This window comes from Anopheles gambiae, chromosome 3 (assembly GCF_943734735.2).
Source record: "Anopheles gambiae chromosome 3, idAnoGambNW_F1_1, whole genome shotgun sequence".
NCBI lineage: Eukaryota > Metazoa > Arthropoda > Insecta > Diptera > Culicidae > Anopheles > Anopheles gambiae.
The window spans coordinates 43949071-43967875 of NC_064602.1; the positions used below are offsets into that span (position 1 = coordinate 43949071).

The following is an 18805-nucleotide window of genomic DNA, read 5'->3' on the forward strand; positions in this document are numbered from 1 at the left end:
CACATTCGACAGAAGATGGTACGCTGCATGAGCCAGGTTCCCTGTGTGTCTCATTGCTTGCTGGGAGCTTTGCTACCGGTCCGGGTGCCTAACTGCAGTAAACCACCGCACCACCGGTGCGGGTCGTAAAATCAAATCAAGCACCCGGTTGGCTCACCACGTGAAAGTGAAATTATTCAACAACGAGTCTTCCAAGTGGTGGTTGTTATTATTGTTTTTTTTTTCAATCGTGAACGGGCTTTTAATTTGGAAAATTAACTCACTGTCCGATTCGTGTTAGAAAATTAAGAGAAAAAGTCGTCAATAAAGATTTCCCTCCTCTTCCTCCTCCTCTTTAGCAAGTGTTCATCCTCATTTCCAAACGCCCGGCATGCTCACAGCATCTGCGGTCGATTGTGGTTGTGTAATGCCACTGTTTTAAATTGCTATTTCGACGAACAGAAGGTGCGAAGCTGCAATACACGACAAGAAATGGTACGACGGATTGGGGGAAAATCCGAAAAAAAGAAAACTAATAGAAAAAAACTGGTTATACTTCAATGAAAGAGTGAAAATCGGACGGTGATTTACTTCAATCGGGCTGCTCTTGAATGTAGGCTGTGAACTTGAACGCTTCTGTCTAAAGCGATCAACGGTAAAAACTGGCAACCGTTGAGCGTTCGAAAAGTGCATCAACCGATGGCGTATGCATCTTGGGTAGCGATTATTAAAGATGAAGACGGAACAACAATGAAATGGGGAGTCCAATCCGATTAAAATGCAACCACAATTGAGCGCTCCCAACGCGATGACACCAGAGCTGACAGAAACCACATTTCCACAATTTTCCACAGTGCATCCGAGTGGCCCGAGTAGCCGAGATACACAACTGCAGACATGGCATAACACGAGTTCATGTTGCTGGAATCGTTAATTGCTTCACTGCTGGTGAGCATATTTTATGATGAAACGAAACATGCCAACCCTCCCCTTGTCGCACAATCCCCATCCCCTCTTTGGTTGCATCGGCATTGCAGCCATTATGGGGGTTTGCAGCGCTGCAGACGTGCCGCTAAAATTGGGATGCAGTTTCTTGGAGTCGTTTGTCCCGCGTGACAAACACATGCACACACACACACAGCCATACAAACACACTCACACTCCTATGAACCTTACTTGTACGGGCTAATGAGTTGAGAACCAATTTGTAAGCGGCTTGTGCTCGAACTTGGCCAACGAGCGTGGAAAACTTCGGTGCCGTCACCGTGCTCTACTCTCGCCATGCTTTTGTGTAACAGAAGAGACATATCTTAACCCCATACCAGCTCACCGTCTCGCCCTTCCCATCACGTATGTAGAAGACAAAACATTGCCACTCGACGGGGAAAAACGGAAAATGGGTGGCTGTCGACGTCGCCGCGCCCTACACCACTCTACCTTCCCGATTCTAGCGGCATGCGAGTACGCCACTCGAGACACGGCGGAGTAGCTCGCGCATTTCGCAATGATACATGCTTGCCTCCACCGGCGGGTGTGTTCCTACCGGCGAGTTCGTCGCACGGCCAAGAGAAGACCACGCCAGAAGCACAACAGCAGCCGCTTATCACACGAACGCATCGGTCGATGTCATCTTGACAGCCGGAAAACTGCAGTCAGTGCACGGTGACTGCCGTGCTCTTTTCAGTGTTTCCCGCCCGATCTGCTTACCGGCCGGTATGATAAGTAAATCAGTATTGGATCTTCGGTGGTGTCAATCAATTGACGGTCCGGAAAAAACCGGGAAGACCCGGAAACAACCCCTTGACAGCAGAGTTTTTGAAACAGAACGACTTAATGATTGAACGGATTGCTCGTGCACAAAGGATGTCTTCGGAGTACCTTGTTGTGGTTATAACAGATATTTCTACTTTCAAGTATGTTTGTAAGGTATAAAAATTACTAATAGCAGTCATGGGTTGTTTCATCACTTTAATGAAATATTTTTCCCTATCTGCTCTTACCATTGCGTACCGACCCTTACCATCGCTGAACATATTATTGCGTTGCAACAAAACATGCAATTATTGTTAATAGAAACATTTCATCTACAATTACAGGCAACATCCAACACACCGGCATTATGATCGAGATGCGATCGCGTGACCCGATCCCTTGGCGTCCCATTTCACACCCACCTTAAGCGTGGCAGGCAACATTATAACATGATGCGTAGCACGCGTTGTAATAGACATGCTCTCGGTATGAATTACGGCAAATCAAATCTGTCTAGCACTATTGTTGCCTGTTTCTATTATTATTTTGGGCAAAGTCACTTAGCACTACTTCATAAGCATGATCATGAGAGCATGATGTTGTTAGAACAACATTAGGCTCTATACTAAAACATTCAATAAAGTTGTAGTTTTTTTAGGGGAGGGTTTAAAATAATTATCTGTTTAAAATAAGGTTTGTAGATAATTTAATGTATCATTGCAAACTCTTTTCTGTATTAAGCATTTTATTTTTCAACAGGTTTATTTTAAAGTGTTATCATACATTTTCGTGAATTTCTTACTGATACGGAAGCTGCTTCTCTGTGGACGGAAAACGTTTCTTTATCGGTACATTAGCCCCTTTGACTAATCTACATAGAATCTGCGAGAGCGCTGATAGATGTTAGGTCAGCTGTAACTGAACTGCGAGGCAGTCAGAATTTGTAAATGTTCCTGAGCAGAGCAGATATCTTCTTGGTTTTCTCTCTTGGCTGTGTTTATACCTCTCTCGATATACAAAACCATAGAAAAATAAAGGGTTTGATGAGTAAAATTTGAATAAGATGTTCGTCCTTTCATACAAGTAGTGACATTTCTATGGTCATGGGAGGATTCTTGATAAGCCAGTTCGGTTAACCAACTTGAGTTCTTTGCCATAAATATCTTGGATTGTATTATCTGACGTGAAATTATCATCTTATATTCAATCAATAAACAAATCAATGTTTATGAATACCAAATTTTTATTTACATAATATAAACATTTTCCAACTGCATAATTTTCCTCGGGGTCGGGGTTTGGCAAATACACACTGTATGCTTTGGATTGCAAGTTGATTTACGAAAAGGATGATAAATACGTAGAATAATATTTAAAAGATGGTAATTGTTAAACAAAAATACATATATTTATTGAGTCATTTTTTCAACTAAAAAAATTAACAAAGGAATATGAAAGGTAGAAGTATTCTTCAAATATTTGTCATTATAAGATGTCATTCTGGATATCTACAAAGGTGGATACAAAGTCTTTTAACTTCTACAACTTATCAGCATATTTTCTTCCCTTACTTCTCCTGATAAATGGTTTCAAAAAATAGATAAAAATGTTAGAAGTTTCATGTAATAGGAAAAAGTCAAAACACTTGTCTAATAACAATGCAACATGATGATGATGATGATGATGATGATGATGGTCCCTCCACTTTCCCCTTCAAAGGTTCGAGAAGGACGAAATTATCTTAAAGATATTTAGGTATAAAACTGAAAGTAATATTTCTACATAACACTCGAGTGGATGATTGAATGTTTTCGACCCACTAATGAATCCGATAAGGTGCCGCTAAGTCCTATCATCTTACAACCAGTGGGTCTAAACCCCAAAGTCCACTATACGCGCGCGTGTCTCGAATCTTAAAAAAATACATTGCAAAAATACATTTTGAAACATATCGAATGAAAATGTTAATTTCATTCATTTGGTTTTATATTTGGTATTGGTACAGTCTTTCCCCGAGTTACGCGAATTCTCAATTTTGACAGCTCATAAGTCAAATCAGCATAAATTTGACAATAATTGTAAAAAGCAAAATATGTTGAATTATTGTTGAAAGTTTCAAATAGCTAAAACGACAGAAATAATCAAATTTTCTATTCAATTTGTATTAACTATGTAATTTAGTCCATACGATTGCTAAATTTAATTAAAAACAACCATTCATCAACAATCAATATTCTGGCTGAAAAACGTGATATTCAACATACGTAAAATTCTGAAATACGCGAATGTCTCCGGAACGCATGATCCTGAGGAAAGACTGTATGCGATACTAAATGCGTACTAACACACGCGTCCCACACATTCACTTCACTAGTTCTAGTAACTAACCCTGTAATTTCTCCAGAAATTGGTATTGAGAGAGAAGTCCGCCTATTGGCGAGAGCCAGCCAAAAAGAGAGCGCCTCTCACGAGCGTGGTTAAAAATAATTGCATCTCGAACTGCCTCACAGCAGAGACAGCAGCTGACTTGCCGCTGCTCTCAGTTTGAACAGTGAGCTCGGTCGTGAAGGTGTTGCACGCGTGTCCGTCTATCAGAGTGCTGTTATTGCGGCCGTACTGCATCTGCCAACTGTGCTTCGGTTCTATTGTGCCCGGTTTATAGAGTGGGTATAGCAAGGGAAGAAGTGTTTTACGCGTCTTAAAACAATACACCAAAATCATACCCTTCCCTCGGCATTGTCGGTGCGGTACACCAAACGTTCTTGGCGTGAGCACAAACAAATGGTGTGCGTCGTTGGAGTGAGTCGCTGCACGAGCGGAACCAGATTGGGTGTTTTGGGGTGTGGAAGCTTCTGTTGCCGTCTTGTGCAGTGTGTTTGAAATTGGGAGATGTATTTTATGCGCAAAAACGACGCCGTATTGTTGTGAATGTGGTTTGTGTAGAAGGCAAGTTACTTCAGACGCAATGATTTTGCATGGAATGTCTGCCCCGCAAAACAACAAATACAAGTGCCTATGTAACGATCGGTAGCAATCACACCTTACCGAGTTGCGGTGTGTATTTGTGCGGCTTCTGTATACGGCCGTTCTTGCAATTTGTGTTCTCCTGTGCCCAAACTCGTGTGCGTTTCATCCGTACACTTTCCTTCATCGTAGTTAGCACTGGGTTTGTTTGACAGATGTGTCAAAATTAGTATTTTTCAAAATACACACACACACACACGCGCACGCACACACGTTCCCATCTCCTCCATGCGTGCTGTGCTCCAGTTAGCAACGCAAAAAAGCCGTCATCAAACTCACCGGTGACCCTGAGCACACGGAAGCTGCTACCGTGGTGACAGAGAGAGAAACAGAAAGAGCGAGAGAGAGAGAGAGCACGCGGATAGTGTGCAGTGTACGCTACCGTGAGGGGGCTCTGTCTGCCTGTGTGCGTGCGTGCTTGTGTTGTTGATCTTCGTGCGAACGCTTCCCTCCGTACTACTATTTTGTGCAAAATTCTCTCAATGATATGATGGAAGATTATTTTTGTTTGGTTTGGCTCTCCTGCAGACAGAGATTCTTCCTGCGTTAACGCGCTCTTATCAGATGATAATATTTCCTTCAAATTTAGAGCCCAAAACCAGTACCGTGTGCTGCTGAGTTTGAATTAGGCGCATTTCAAAGTATTTATTGAACTGCTCTCGAAACATCGCACAGGAATTCCAGCAACTCTTCCCCTTGCTTGAATTTCCCTTTCCAACTTGAAGCCGTCTTCCTTTATTTCCAGAAAATATCGCTACGCAAGCAAAGGGCGTATCAGCATTTCCTCTTTAAGAGCCACAGGGCCCTGTTTCATGTCCCTTTTTTTAGCTAAAATCCCCGCCAACTTCCTGCGTCACCAATGGACGCTTCCTGTCGCGGCACTCTCGTTCCGCGTTCTCCAATCCCTGCGTGGCCCCCGCAGTGGCTTCCCCCAAAAAAAGGGAAGACCGAATCCGCTAAGGGTGATTTCGGCTTCTGCTGCTAGGGTGGACCAACGGCAACAACAACAACAAGACACGCACACAGATCGCATTTTCCTCTCCCGTGCTCTCGCCCAGGGTACGCAGCAGCACGTACGCGCGTTACGCCAGTCGAAAGAGCGGAGGACGCCGTGCGCATGTGACGTTCCGGGCCGGGAAGAACCGCCTGGCGGCTCTGTTTTTCATTGATTTCATTGAATTTTTGTCACCTCCTGCCGGGTGCGGATGCTGCTCGCAATCGTTGCAGTGTTGGTGGCGGTCACACACACACCAAGTGCGTTAGTGCGGCATTGTATGGGGCAAAGTGGGCATGTTGGATGTGTAGCTGCCAACACAAGGACCCTTTCGTTTTGTTTTTGGGGACGAAATATTGCAATGATGTGCTCTCGAGGACTTTCGGGAGAGAGGAACACGGCACCATCGCCTCATCCATATTATCTTGTGCTGCTGAGTGGTGTGCCCGTGAGAGATTGCCTTCTCCTCGTATAATGGTTCCATTCTCACACGACACCGAAGGACGTTTTTTGGGCGGCATGGGTTAGTGCGTGGATGCGGAATTTCGGCACAAAGCTTTACGCAATGCCATTCATGCGTAATTCAGCCCGCTCCTGCCTGGCTGCTTATCATGCTCATTCTAATACATCTTTTTCTATGCAAATCTCTCATCCGCTCATCACGCTGGGGTGCGATGCTGCGGCAGAAATCAGCTGACGTGTTTTCGCTTACACAAGCCTCTGTCAAAGCGTTTTGCAAACCAGCTTGCAGTTTTGTTTACGCCCAATTGCAATTCTGCGTTGCATCTGAAATAAACCGGTTTCTTAGCAGTGCTGTGTGTATTTTTTTTTGTGCCTCTCTAATGTGGTTCCAATACAACGGCGGCTCAGCTGATGATTTCATAAAGCTTTCTCGAACGGTTGAACGAGTCAACTCCGGAAGGGCAGTGTAGCTGACGACCAACACAAATCAAATCTCCCGTTTATTAATGTAAACAAGTCGACTCACAAACACACGCAACGAAAGCAAGGGCAGAAGAAGCAATCACGCGTTTAACGAAGCGCAGCGTGAACAAATAATTAAAAGTGTCACCCCAAACACGACGCTGCCCGCTCACATCCATTTCCGTTTTTAAGGCTCCCCCTTCCGCGGTACCATGTTCCGTTTGTGGGGTTCTTGTCCCCCTCCCGTGACACATTTCTTGCAGTTCCGTTTGGTGCACGTTTGATCGAGCTCGAGTTTGAATAGTTTTTGTTTTACCTTCTCTTCTCCGCAAACAGCAGTTAAAAGTGTAAGTGTGTCACGTTAAGGTGCAATAACAGTAGCAGCATCATCAGCAGCAGAAATCCAACTAAAAAAACACACACAATTGTTTGTGTACAATGTGCAATTTACTGCAAAAGTAGTAGCGAAAGCAAACTCCGAAGCCTAACTGTGTGCGAGTGAGTTTTGTGTGTATGATAGAAGAATTTCAGCTAAAAGTGTTGATCGAAGCTCAGAGGGTCAGATCTGTGTGCATCCGATCTATGTAAATTTATGTAATTGGTATATGTAGTGGTAAAATTAAATTAAAAGTAAAAAGTGTGCGCCAGTGTTTGAAGCGTGTGTTAGAAAGAGGGTAAATTCTCCAACCGGTTGTCGATGCATTTCGCTGTTGGTGTGAAATATTCTATTGTTTGAGTGTGTTATTGAAAACGTGTGGTGAGTGTGTGAGTGTGTGTATGGAATGTTTGGAAAGTGTGTGAAACTAAGTTCGTAAATTTGTACATAAAATCAAGCACTAGAAACACCTTTGTCAGAATAAAACGACAGCTGAGACGGGCGAAAAAAGGCAGCAGTTTATAATCAGGTAGGTAAAATTTGAATGCTCTCTTCATAAAAAAAACCTATAATTATAATAAATTTTAAATTTAAGTTTAAATACAATTCCATTTTAATTGATAGAATGATTTCATTCATAAATATGCAATATATATTTTTTGTTTTACTTTCATGGAATTGCTTGGACATTTCCACACTATTACATTAAAATGCAAATATCAGTTGACATTTGTTGTCGTATGTGTGTAATAAAATTTTATATAGAAACTTCTTCATATTAGATTTTTTTTAAATTGTTATCGATGTCGTAGTATGGTTTCTAATAACCTCCTAACTTAAGTTCCAATCACTCATTGATTTGAAGTGAACGAGAATCAGAAGCAAAAGTATGGAACATTAAACATCATTTAATGTTTATGTTTTATGTTTTGAATTAACAATTTATGTTTTGAATTAACAATTTATGTTTTGAATTGTTTTCCACGATAAAATAGTTCATTTTATATCGTTCTTAATCATTCCAAACTTTGAGCTGCTCAGACCCTTATTATGATGTTTTTTTTTATTGTACGTAATCTAGTGTAATGATTTGAGCCAAAACCACGTTCCTAAATTTGGTATACAAAAAAGTATTTGTTATTAATATTTTGTGAAATACGATTTATTTATTTTTAATATCTCACGTTCACCTCCTCTCATGCACTGAACGACCAATCTTTTCAACTAAATAAAAATTGACTTACTATTGCTTTATTTTGTATCCCCGTTAAAAACTATTATTCTAGATGTCTCAGTTTATTGATTGAAAAACTAGGCTCAATACAACAAACAATATGTATTCTTGTACGGTTGTACTATGTTTTTAATGCTTCTCTTTTATAGGCTATAATTAAACAATTCGGAAATCAATCCCAGAAGTTTCCTCGCACAATCTATAGGCTAATCAAACTATTAAAACCACAACTGTTTAATTAGATCAGCAAAGCACTGCCATAATCAACTACACAAAACCTTGAATATCGTTAATCCATCCCACCAAAAGGCTGGCAATTTTCTTTATTGCATCACCGAAACTTCAAACACTGTTTGCAACATAAATATTCATTTCAACGATAATTGCCCCGCTAACAGAACGCCTGGTGGTATCGCCTGTCGATTTCAGCTCCGAACACAATCTGGGAAGCCAATCACACCCAGTCGTTGTGTTGTCTACAAATTGGCACCGAGATTTGAGGATGATAGGCAGGCATAGAGCGAGCTTTCTCTACCGGGCTATCAAACGGCAGCGATAGTGGGGCATTAAAATAAACATAAAAATTGAAGCTAATTTAAAGCGTCACGATATCGCTATCTCGTGTGTATTGCATTGGTTTTTGCGCGCCAAACCCATGCGCTCTCAGCTCGAGCTTCAGTGGCTAGAGGCGTAACCTCAAATTGGCCCATGGGGGCCCCATGGATATTGTGGTTTTTTTTGCAACCTTCCCATCTAACCACGGAACAGTAAGAAAGAGCCAAAACGTTAAAAAATCTGGAACACAGAAACGAACGACTATGAACGATCGCTTAATCGCAAGCGTTTCAATATTTTCTCTCGCTAGCAACGAGACGACCACCGCGACTCGTCGTCCCATTCCCCTAACCCGGCAGCACACTCACTCCCTTCACTGTGCACACTGGTTCTTTATGCGAGTATCTATCTTTTCGCCGGATAGTTCAATCACGCTGGCGTTCGATTGACCTGAATCTAATCCTCCGCTCAAACAGCAGGGGAAAAGGAGGTGATTTTACTTTTCTATCGAAAAAAAAACAACAACAAGCAAACCCTTTCCCTGTCGGCTTTTCTGCAGTTGCTTTTGGTTTGGGGTGGTTTCCTCGTTTCCCTCTGGCGTCTGACGTCTTTCATTCGAACTGTGCCATTCGATTTAGCGCTCATACACACACACAAAGTCCAATTTCAGTCCAGTTTAGTGTATAGTTGATCGGAAAGTGTGTAATGGTAACGTTAGGATAAGTGGGGAACGGTAGGTACTTATCAAACGGCGACATTAACCGCAACGAAAACCACCACTGCTAAGGGCAGCTCGGGGTGAAAAAAACTAGGTGCACCAATGATTGAAAGTAAGGCAAGACGCTCACGCGCCTTGTACAAGTCTTTTTTTTTTAGTGTGTGAATAGATACCGTCGCAAGGCGGTCGAGATTTGCAGCTGCAGTTGGGCTGTGTAGGAGGTGGCGTTGAGGACGCGTGGGTTCTGCGCCCGTACACTGGTGTGGCCACTTAGTAAAAACGGTCCAATAATAGTTGAACGCCCTATTGCTCGGAAGGGAGTGGTGTTATTTTGTATTCAAAATTAAAGTTCGTTCCAGAAAATGTAAACTTTAATCGGTATTTACACAATATTACTTCTAAGCTTTGAATGCTTAAGAAAAGTCAAAAGCTGCTTATTCTTCTTTAGCAATCCTCATTATGGGATAAGCTCTTTCAAAGCAAAGATATATAAATCTCCCACTTTCGGAGGCGCGCTAATGAGTCATGAGCGCTGCCTCACCCCAAACGGAGCCCATGTGGGCGAACTCTTAAGCTGCGCCGAAAAATGCTCAGTTACTCAACAGAGAAGTTAGTCACTTGACGGTGCCTTCACCGGCAAGTGTCTCCCAAGTATCGCAAGCACATGAAAAATGCTTCTTAAAAAAATCTACCATAACTTTACGATACCTACACGCGAGAACGCACATATTAGTGTGACATCATCCGCCCTGAGTTGTCAGTGATTTTTATCGAAACAACCCGAAACGGACGTGAAAGCAAATACGAACTAACAAACAAAACCCGCGGAAGTGAACGCGCGTTTGCACCGTTAGCCGGCAGCCGCCGGTTTGTTTTGTACCGCTGCGTGGTGATGAGTTGGCTTTCAGTAACAATAACATTGAATGATTCCATAATTATTATGATTTTATCAACAGCCTTTTGTAACGCGGTGCTGTAATGTGGGTGGTAATTTGTTAAATATTTATGTAAAAGATGTAACTCTCTGTTGTTGGATGATTATTTTATGTTTTTTGAATCATTTTGTTTCATTCAGATACACATACGTATCTTGGGGCTTGGGTTGAAGTACGCATTGGTTCGATCAGGAATCCTTTTCATTGATTTTTCGTTCAAGTATATTAAAACGCATTGCTTTATCTTTATTGTCAACTTAAATGCTTCGGTTAGAATTGTACAGAAAAAAAAAATATTTTATTCATTTCTTCTAGCTTTTTAGTGATATATGGCATCACATATCAACATTCTTCTCTTCTTCTTATTTGGCTCAACAACCGATGTCGGTCAAGGCCTGTCTGTACCCACTTGTGGGCTTGGCTTTCAGTGACTAATTGATTTCCCCCCATAGCAGGATAGTCAGTCCCACGTATGGCGGCGCGATCTATTTGGGGATTGAACCCATGACGGGCATGCTGTTAAATCGTACGAGTTAACGACTGTACTACGAGACCGGCCAATATCAACATTCACTTCTCGCAAAATTTCTGAACAAGCTCAAAAGCGTTAGGCTTATTATTACTTAACTCTAGCTTTACCGGCGTCTCTTATATACCTATCTCTACGGACACCCGTCAATTTGACGGATGGATAAAAATACGTATTTAGATTGGTTAAAAACATGTAAAAACCTTTTTTTAAATTAAAATTATGAATAATTTAACATAAGCAGCACTGCCAAAGCCGTTCATTCTGAATAAAAAAAGAATCATTTATCTTGTTTTTGTTTCCATAAAAAAATGTCTGCATAATGCTATTTTACTGAAACAGTCGATATTGTTTTACCGAACACATGAACCAATAGCTTTTCAATGCCACATTTTGACCGATGTCCGCGGGAGTTTCGAAAAACACGAGGAATAAGTTGATCAGCAATTCCGTTTGAGACCACTTTATTGAAATCATTTATCAAGATTTTTTATGATAATAAGTGGTTTATAGTTCTCTTTAATTTTTACATTTATCTTTGTTGAAAAATGTCACAGCTTAACCGAATAAACTAAATGTAATCAACCCCCCTCCCCGGCAATTTGACGGGTTCCGTAGAGATATGCATCTGAATATCATCTGCATCATATGAAAATCTATGAAAGTTATGAAAATGAAACTTATGGTACAAACTCAAAGTATGTTATGATAAATTTACGAAAAGTAAAATTCAAGATTAAACAAAAGTTATTTTTAGTATTTCGCTTCAAAATTTAAATTCCGTCAAATTGACAGGTTCCGTAAACCTAGTGTAAAGAGCTATTCTTGATATAACTGCTTTCAATTTATTACGGAAGTGTTATTAGTCGTGCTAACTAACAGATGTGTAGGCTCAATATGAAAACTAATCTGAATGTGAATGTGTTGTGTACTCATCACTCCAATCCGTTTCCAGTTATTCTTAGTCCGATTCTGACTCTGAATCCGATTTTGCCAGAGTCGTCCGAATTCGTTCGGCTGGAGTCGCAGTCGTGCGGAGTCGGAGTCGTGCGGAGTCGGAGTCGTAAGGTGTCGGAGTCGTCTGCAATCGTCCGGAGTCGTCTGATCGTATATAGGGCTTTCTATGATTAGGGTTTCTACCATTGGCTCTAGTCGTATCCGACTCTGGCCGACTCCGGTGGACTTTGACTCTGGATGACTCCGACTCCGGACAACACTGACTCCGGACGATTCTGATTCCAGACGACTCCGAACGCTTCCAATTCCGGATGACTCCGACTCTGGACGACTCTGGACGGTTCTGGCCAGCACTGGATAACACTTGTCGGACCCATCTTCCGGAGGTGATCTTCCTGAGTGGATAAACGGACTTGAAGCAATCAAACGAAAATTCACTCATTTCGATGTACGCAAGCAAGGCTGGATTAACGAATCTGAGTTACCTTCTTATAGTGAGTGCTGTAAACTATTCGGACTTCAGAGTCCGGGATTTCAGCGACATAAAAATCAGGCCACGTTCATTGCTGGATTACTATAAAGAACTACTGACGACTCTTATCTGTTAGGAGAAGCTTGGATTTACTATAGCCAGACTCTCCGCCCAGCATCAATAAACCCTGCAAGTTACACGTTCACGTACAAATCACGATCGTAACGCTCCTCTTAAGCTGCTGTTAACCATGATTGGCAGTTTCAATGAACATTTGTCTCAATTCGAGTTCAACATGTCCTTGTCTTCATTCAAAAATGTGTTATGCTTGTTGTTCCCATAAGTTGTTGCGTAACCGGGTCTTTGTTATTTTAACCTGTATCATTTTCTGTTGTATGTTGATGCTCTTTAAGCCGTTTTCGATGTACGATTGAATAAACAATAATAATAAAAATCCATTTCATTCAACGAAGTCAGTATATCCCCATTTTTTATGGTTGTAGAACATGAAATATTAATGATTAAAACGCTTTAGAAATGACTTATCCATATTGGAATAAACGTGTTGCTCACATATTACAGGGTTTCGAGAATCTACCAGACTATGGAAAAGTTCAATAGCATAAAACAGTCATCGGCAATCTTAATGGGTCAAAAAACCAAATTCTGTAAAAATACTCGTTGTGTTCTTCTTTTTAAAACTCAGTCAGCCTGTCCATTTTGTATGGCAAATGAAACCTTAAATATGTATCGTTATTGAAATAAATGAAAACACAAAATGCTCATTCGATTAATAATTTCTCTCGTTTGAAGAACTTTGGTGAAATTCCGTTTTTTCTGTAAGCGACATTGAAACACCTTCATTTCCTTTCCTTCATAAACGACGCCCCTGTGCGCACGGTGGTTGCACGGTTAGGTGGTATCGCATCGCACGAAAAACAGCGCTCGAAGGGCACCGGGCTGTAAATAGGTGCATTTGCCATTTGTACTATGAAACCCCCTGCCTGCAGTGAGTTTCCCATCGAAACAGACCGTGCATCATCATCGTCATCGCCGTCGTCATCGTCGTCGTCCGTAGTCGAAGGGCAATCGTGGGCAAACGTTCAAACGAAACGTGCGCGTGGGCGAGAATGCCTCACAACATAAATTTCGTAGCAGCTTGTTTCGTGTGTGTGTATTATTTGTCCATACAGTTTTGTGAAACTATGAGAAAGAGAGAGAGAGAGAGAGAGAGAGAGAGAGAGAGAGAGAGAGAGAGAGAGAGAGAGAGAGAGAGAAGTGGCCCTTGGGCAAGCCTCTTCTTCCCATCACAAACCACCACACTCTAAATAGCGCGACATTTAACGCATCGTGTTTCATCGTTCGGCATCATTATCCTCCAACTCGCCTTCCATCGCCGTCGTCTTCTTCGATTGAATCGAAACCTTTCAGACACGTCCAAGAGAAAAAAAAATGCAGCTCGAGTGAGGGTGAGCGTTGGTTCCCTTCGGTCATCTTCTCGCTTGGCCGTCATCAGCTGTTACCACCTACGTGCTGCTGTGCCAGTGTTTGGGAGGGGGATCTTATTTTATGTGCACCCTTATGTCTTGCGCTGCATCTCGGGTGCATTATGAGTGAAACGTGTGCTGTCTCGAGTCGAGCGATGCAGTCCGTGTGTGTGTGTGGTTTGCCTTTGATCCGGCACGATCAGGGGACAAATCGTCTTCTTTTCTGCTGTCGCAACCCCAATTCCGTTTCCCCCGTTGGCACGCGACCTCTGAAACGCCGGTAGCGTAAAATTTGTCACAACACACAATTCCACCCATCCCCTTAGTGCCACACTACGGTAGGTGTCAGTGTATGTGTGTGTGTGACGCAAAGTTAATAGCTTCTCGAGCGAGCGAGCGTAGGGACAGTGAAATGCATTTAAACCCATCATTTCCCATCGTTCCCGAACGAGCCGAAAAACAAATTGACTTCTACGCTATTTGCACTTGGTCATGGGAAAGGGTCACACAACATAGTGAGGGTGTCATCTGCTTTCTCATCGCTCAGCTGCGATCAAAATCATCGTGCCGGCTGCAATCGCAGCGGAAAAGCGAAACACATAAATCGGCTCGATTAGGAGGGGGTTGGGGCGTTGGAAAAGAGCTATCAAGCAATCGTGGCTCATCGGAACAATTACATGCGCTGCGCGGCAAAATGTAAACGGACGAAGGAGGCACCCATCCAACAACAAAGGGCGCTACAAAAACGGAGTTTCGTAACGTAAAATCGTGCCCATATTGTGTCTGCACGAAGCTTGGAAAAGTGGTTCCACCTGGTGCACCAAACCTCCAAACCTCCTCGGTTTGTCCATTTTGGGGCGCTTTATTTCTTCGCCGCCTTTGCTTGCCTCGCCACCGCATCTCAGTGTCAGTGGGAGTTTATTGTGGAACGCATGCGAAGGGAGATACTAGAATGGGATAAGACGCTAGACGCGAACACAAAACGTTGAATTTGACGAAAGATGAAACCGAAAATACCAAAATGGATGGACATATTTATCGAGTTCTCCCGCAGCGTGCGCCGTGACCCCTCGGTGTGTGTTCTTTTACCGTGGTGAATGATCGTAAAAGCGATCGAATGGCGGAAACACCCAGAAATAGATTGATTGTATCGGTTTTATTTTCAAGTTGCCTATGCCACTGTACCAGCGCCAAATTTATGATCAACTTCTTATAGTCGTATTTTTAATTTAATTCTACCACTCGTTGGTGAATAATACCACCATCTGAATGATTCGGATAGTATTGGACGGTAGAAAAAAACATTTTTTTTGTTCGTGAAATGATTATCCTGACAGAAAGATACGACTGCAAGGAAGGCGATTTATAGAGACAGCTTCAACAGTTAAACTATTAAGGATTTAACTTTCACGTTACGAATCTTTCGTGCGCTGTGTTCTATATTACAGGGGTTTTGGTAGTCATTGTTAAGTGTGAGTCTATAGTTTTGTGTGTATGTGTTAAATGGTTTTCTTGTTTAGATCAAAGTAATTTATTACAGCCTCTTGTTTGCTCGGCATAAAACATGTAAATTGGTTTAACCTCATTAAATAAAACGCATAACACAGCGAAGTGACTGCCAAATGCAAACTGTAAATCACATATAAAATGAATAGTATAGTTTAGTACAGCTCGCTCCAAACGTGCTCTCGTCTACTTGCCAGCAGTTCTAGTGAATGTAAATTTTCACTCCCACAGTCACAATAATACATGACAGCTGTTTGATACCTTTCGCTAGCCAGCAGGCTCAAGTACGGATTGTGCAACATGTTTTTGCTTTACGACTTTGCCCGCTCCGTTGACACATTGCAATCAGAGAAAAGTCAAATCATTGGACCTGCCGCGTAAGGCAGGACAAAATGTGTCACATCAATAAAAAAAAAAACAACACACGCATAAACGTGAATGCAAAATAAAAACCACCGTTTATTGCATAATGTGCTCAATCATTACCGACCAATGTGTAATAGCGCATTAATGCGATTCATTACGCTCGCTGCCAATTAAAATGTAATGCACCATGCTTGCGCGCGACTTGGCGGGGTTTTCGTTTCGGTTTTTTTATCTGTGCAAACCAAACAAAAATGCGGTAAAAAGGGTGCTGAAGTTATTTCTCTCCCTCGTTTTTGCAACTGTAAAAATGCACCCTCGCTTAAACCACGAGGAAAGACATGCCACGTGCCAATCACAAATTGTGGTGGCGCGTTGTTTGAGGAAAAGATTGAACCCCACCATAAAATGTGCAGTTTTCCTTATTGTTTACACCGATGTGGCGGATGGACGACAAGAAAAAAGACGAGAAAATCGTTTCCCATTTAAACCAACATTTTATTTTATTTTTCGATTCGATTTTTCCGGAAGCGGAAGTGGTGCCGGCGGAAGATGTTTCCATGGTAAACAGAACTCTAAGCCATCTGTCCTCGTGCAAGCTATTGGGTGTAACATACGATAAAAGGGTGAAGAGATCTTAATCCACCGCAAACACGTGCAACGCCGCTTCAATCTCATCACAACAATTCAAACACAGGCGGAGCAGTGCGAGAAACCAAGCGGAGATTGCACAAGGAAAAGTGTCCTTAAACTGTGTGCTTTTAGCACATCATGCACGGTTAGCTGCACGAATTTGGAAAATCGGGAATTCAACATGAATGTTTGCTTTCTTTTACATTGTTTTTTTTCTAACAAAGTCGCTTGCTCCTCCTCTCCTACAAACAGAACAAATGATACAAACAAATAACTTGTACTTTGTGCATGATTTCTTTATTTCCACCCCTACATTGCGTGTCGAGATGGGCAACAGACAACTCCGAATGATGCATTGGGTGATTATGTTTTGTTTCGCCTCTTATAATTTTTCTTACCCCGAACCATGGCAACACTGCGGCACAAGCACAAGATTTGTAACGCAAAATCTAACGAAGCGGAAACAGCAACCGAACACAGTCTTCTCTCTTTCTCCTAGGGATGCCTTTGGTTTTGACGTTTCTTATCAACATTGCGCGTTCCCTGGTCGTGCAGTTTCTCCTGCATGCAGATCGGCTTGTATGATAATGTCTGTTCACCCTCCGTTCCCTGGTGCGCTGTCTAAGTAAAACAATACGTACGCATTTTCGCATTTACTCACTGAGATGTGAGGTTAATTTCTTCATCACTTTGCATTACGATTGCTTCTGCTGACGTACGTCAGGTTCCTGTATAGCAGGGCCCTTTAGACATACGATATAATCATTGCTAAAAGCATTGCTACCCGACTAGGATCTTGCCGGATCAGTTCTTCGGTTGCCGAAAGCATGGAAGGAAGTTTCAACGGCACGTGTGTGTTCCTCCCTATCTTTTAGTCGAGTTGAGTATTCTATACCAAGGGTTTTTCATATTGAGGCTTGTGGTTTGGAACAGTATTGCAGAAAAACATGCTGAACTAGGCAGGAAAACTCTCCTAAAAGATTGCGGGCTTGGCACGGGAAGTAAACGAACTGGAAAAGGTATAGTGTGTGTCTTGAGCACTCGAGCCCCAAAATGGATGCTAATGTCAAAAACAAATACTGCCGGATGTGTAAATGAAGGATTAATTTAAGAGAACAAACTGTACGGGGGAGGATGGCAGAGCAGGGAAACAGATTTGCTTGAAAGGATAGTGTATGTTTAGGTTTTTGTTGCAGAATTTGCTGACGTAAGAGTCGACTTTAGAGCGAGATGTTGCCTTCGATGGGTTATGTAAGGAAATAAAGTATTCTTTGGAGAAACAAAGTGCGATTTATTTCTCAATCTTTAAAATCCAAGTTGCCTTATGCCTTTCAGGACTCTGCCCTAGCACTGATGGCAGAGAGTGCGAGAGAGACATACCTGCATGTCTTTGTGTTTATGGTTGAAGCAACAAAACGCACGGTCAAACGAAACCTATCGTGCTGCAATGATTTCTGCTCAATTACGGTCAATCAACACCATCTCTCCTGCCGCCCTGTCTTTGCTGGTCCGAGCCCCCTACATCGCCATGCAACGTGAGAACCCTTCCGAAAGCAGTCAACCAAGCATAAGGGTTATGTTGTGCTGAAGATGTTGTGCTGGCTGTTTGCGCTACGCATATTAATCAGCTGCCAATGTGTGGAACACGAAAACATCCCCACTATTGATGCGAAGGAACCGGGGGATTGATTGTTGGTAGTTTCTCCGGTTTCCTCAAACGTCTTACTATCTTTCCCCCTAAGTCGCCTTTTCATCCCCCGTGCCAGTTGCTATCGAAATTAATCGTGTTCGGCCTGGCACAACCCCTTCGCACAAGCGTACGATTTATCGGTTCAACTTGACCGACCTCTTGGAGAAAGAACGCGTGTGTGTGTGTGTGCCCGCGCGTTAGGCAGTGCAGAACGAAACATTCCTTGCCGGCGGGTGAAAACTTTCAAAGAAGTGAAATAATTAGTCAGAACACCCCCAGACTCACGGGTGCACCGGAAAGGGTGGCGAGAGGGCCTTCTTCTCCTTGGCCAAAGGTGCTACTTGCTCGATCGAACACCAACTAACGTGTTGCGTGTCGGGCTTCATCCCCTGCGCAGATTTCATCATGTTTTTGCGTGCGAATGCAATGTGATGGAAAACTGATGGCCATCTGATGATGGTAAACTAATGCGAAGGCATTCTGCATTCTCCCTCTCGCTCGGTGGCCGCTCAGAAACTAATCGCATGTATACGGGTTCGGAACAGATGCAAAAACACAAATCCCCAGGCACACCGTTCCCCGACCACTATGGATGAGGAACGAATGATGATGATACTGTGGCAAAACGCTTAATCGGTGCTGTTTTTGCGCTCGAATTCCATCGATTTTCTAATGTT

The 18805-nt window shown here is 42.5% G+C and overlaps 1 protein-coding gene across 5 annotated transcripts in view; it reads left to right on the plus strand.

The window, feature by feature from the left end:
- Positions 1-4252: 4252 nt before the first annotated feature.
- Positions 4253-18805, plus strand: part of LOC1279278 (mucin-2) — a 158153-nt gene continuing 143600 nt past the window's right edge. For 4 of the 5 annotated variants that reach the window (XM_061662281.1, XM_061662284.1, XM_061662285.1 and 1 more), the window contains exons 1-2: positions 4253-4394; positions 7010-7578. The gene's annotated coding sequence lies outside the window, so the exon portion shown is untranslated. The remainder of the gene's footprint in view (positions 4395-7009; positions 7579-18805) is intronic. The other variant, XM_061662282.1, reaches the window with a different exon arrangement.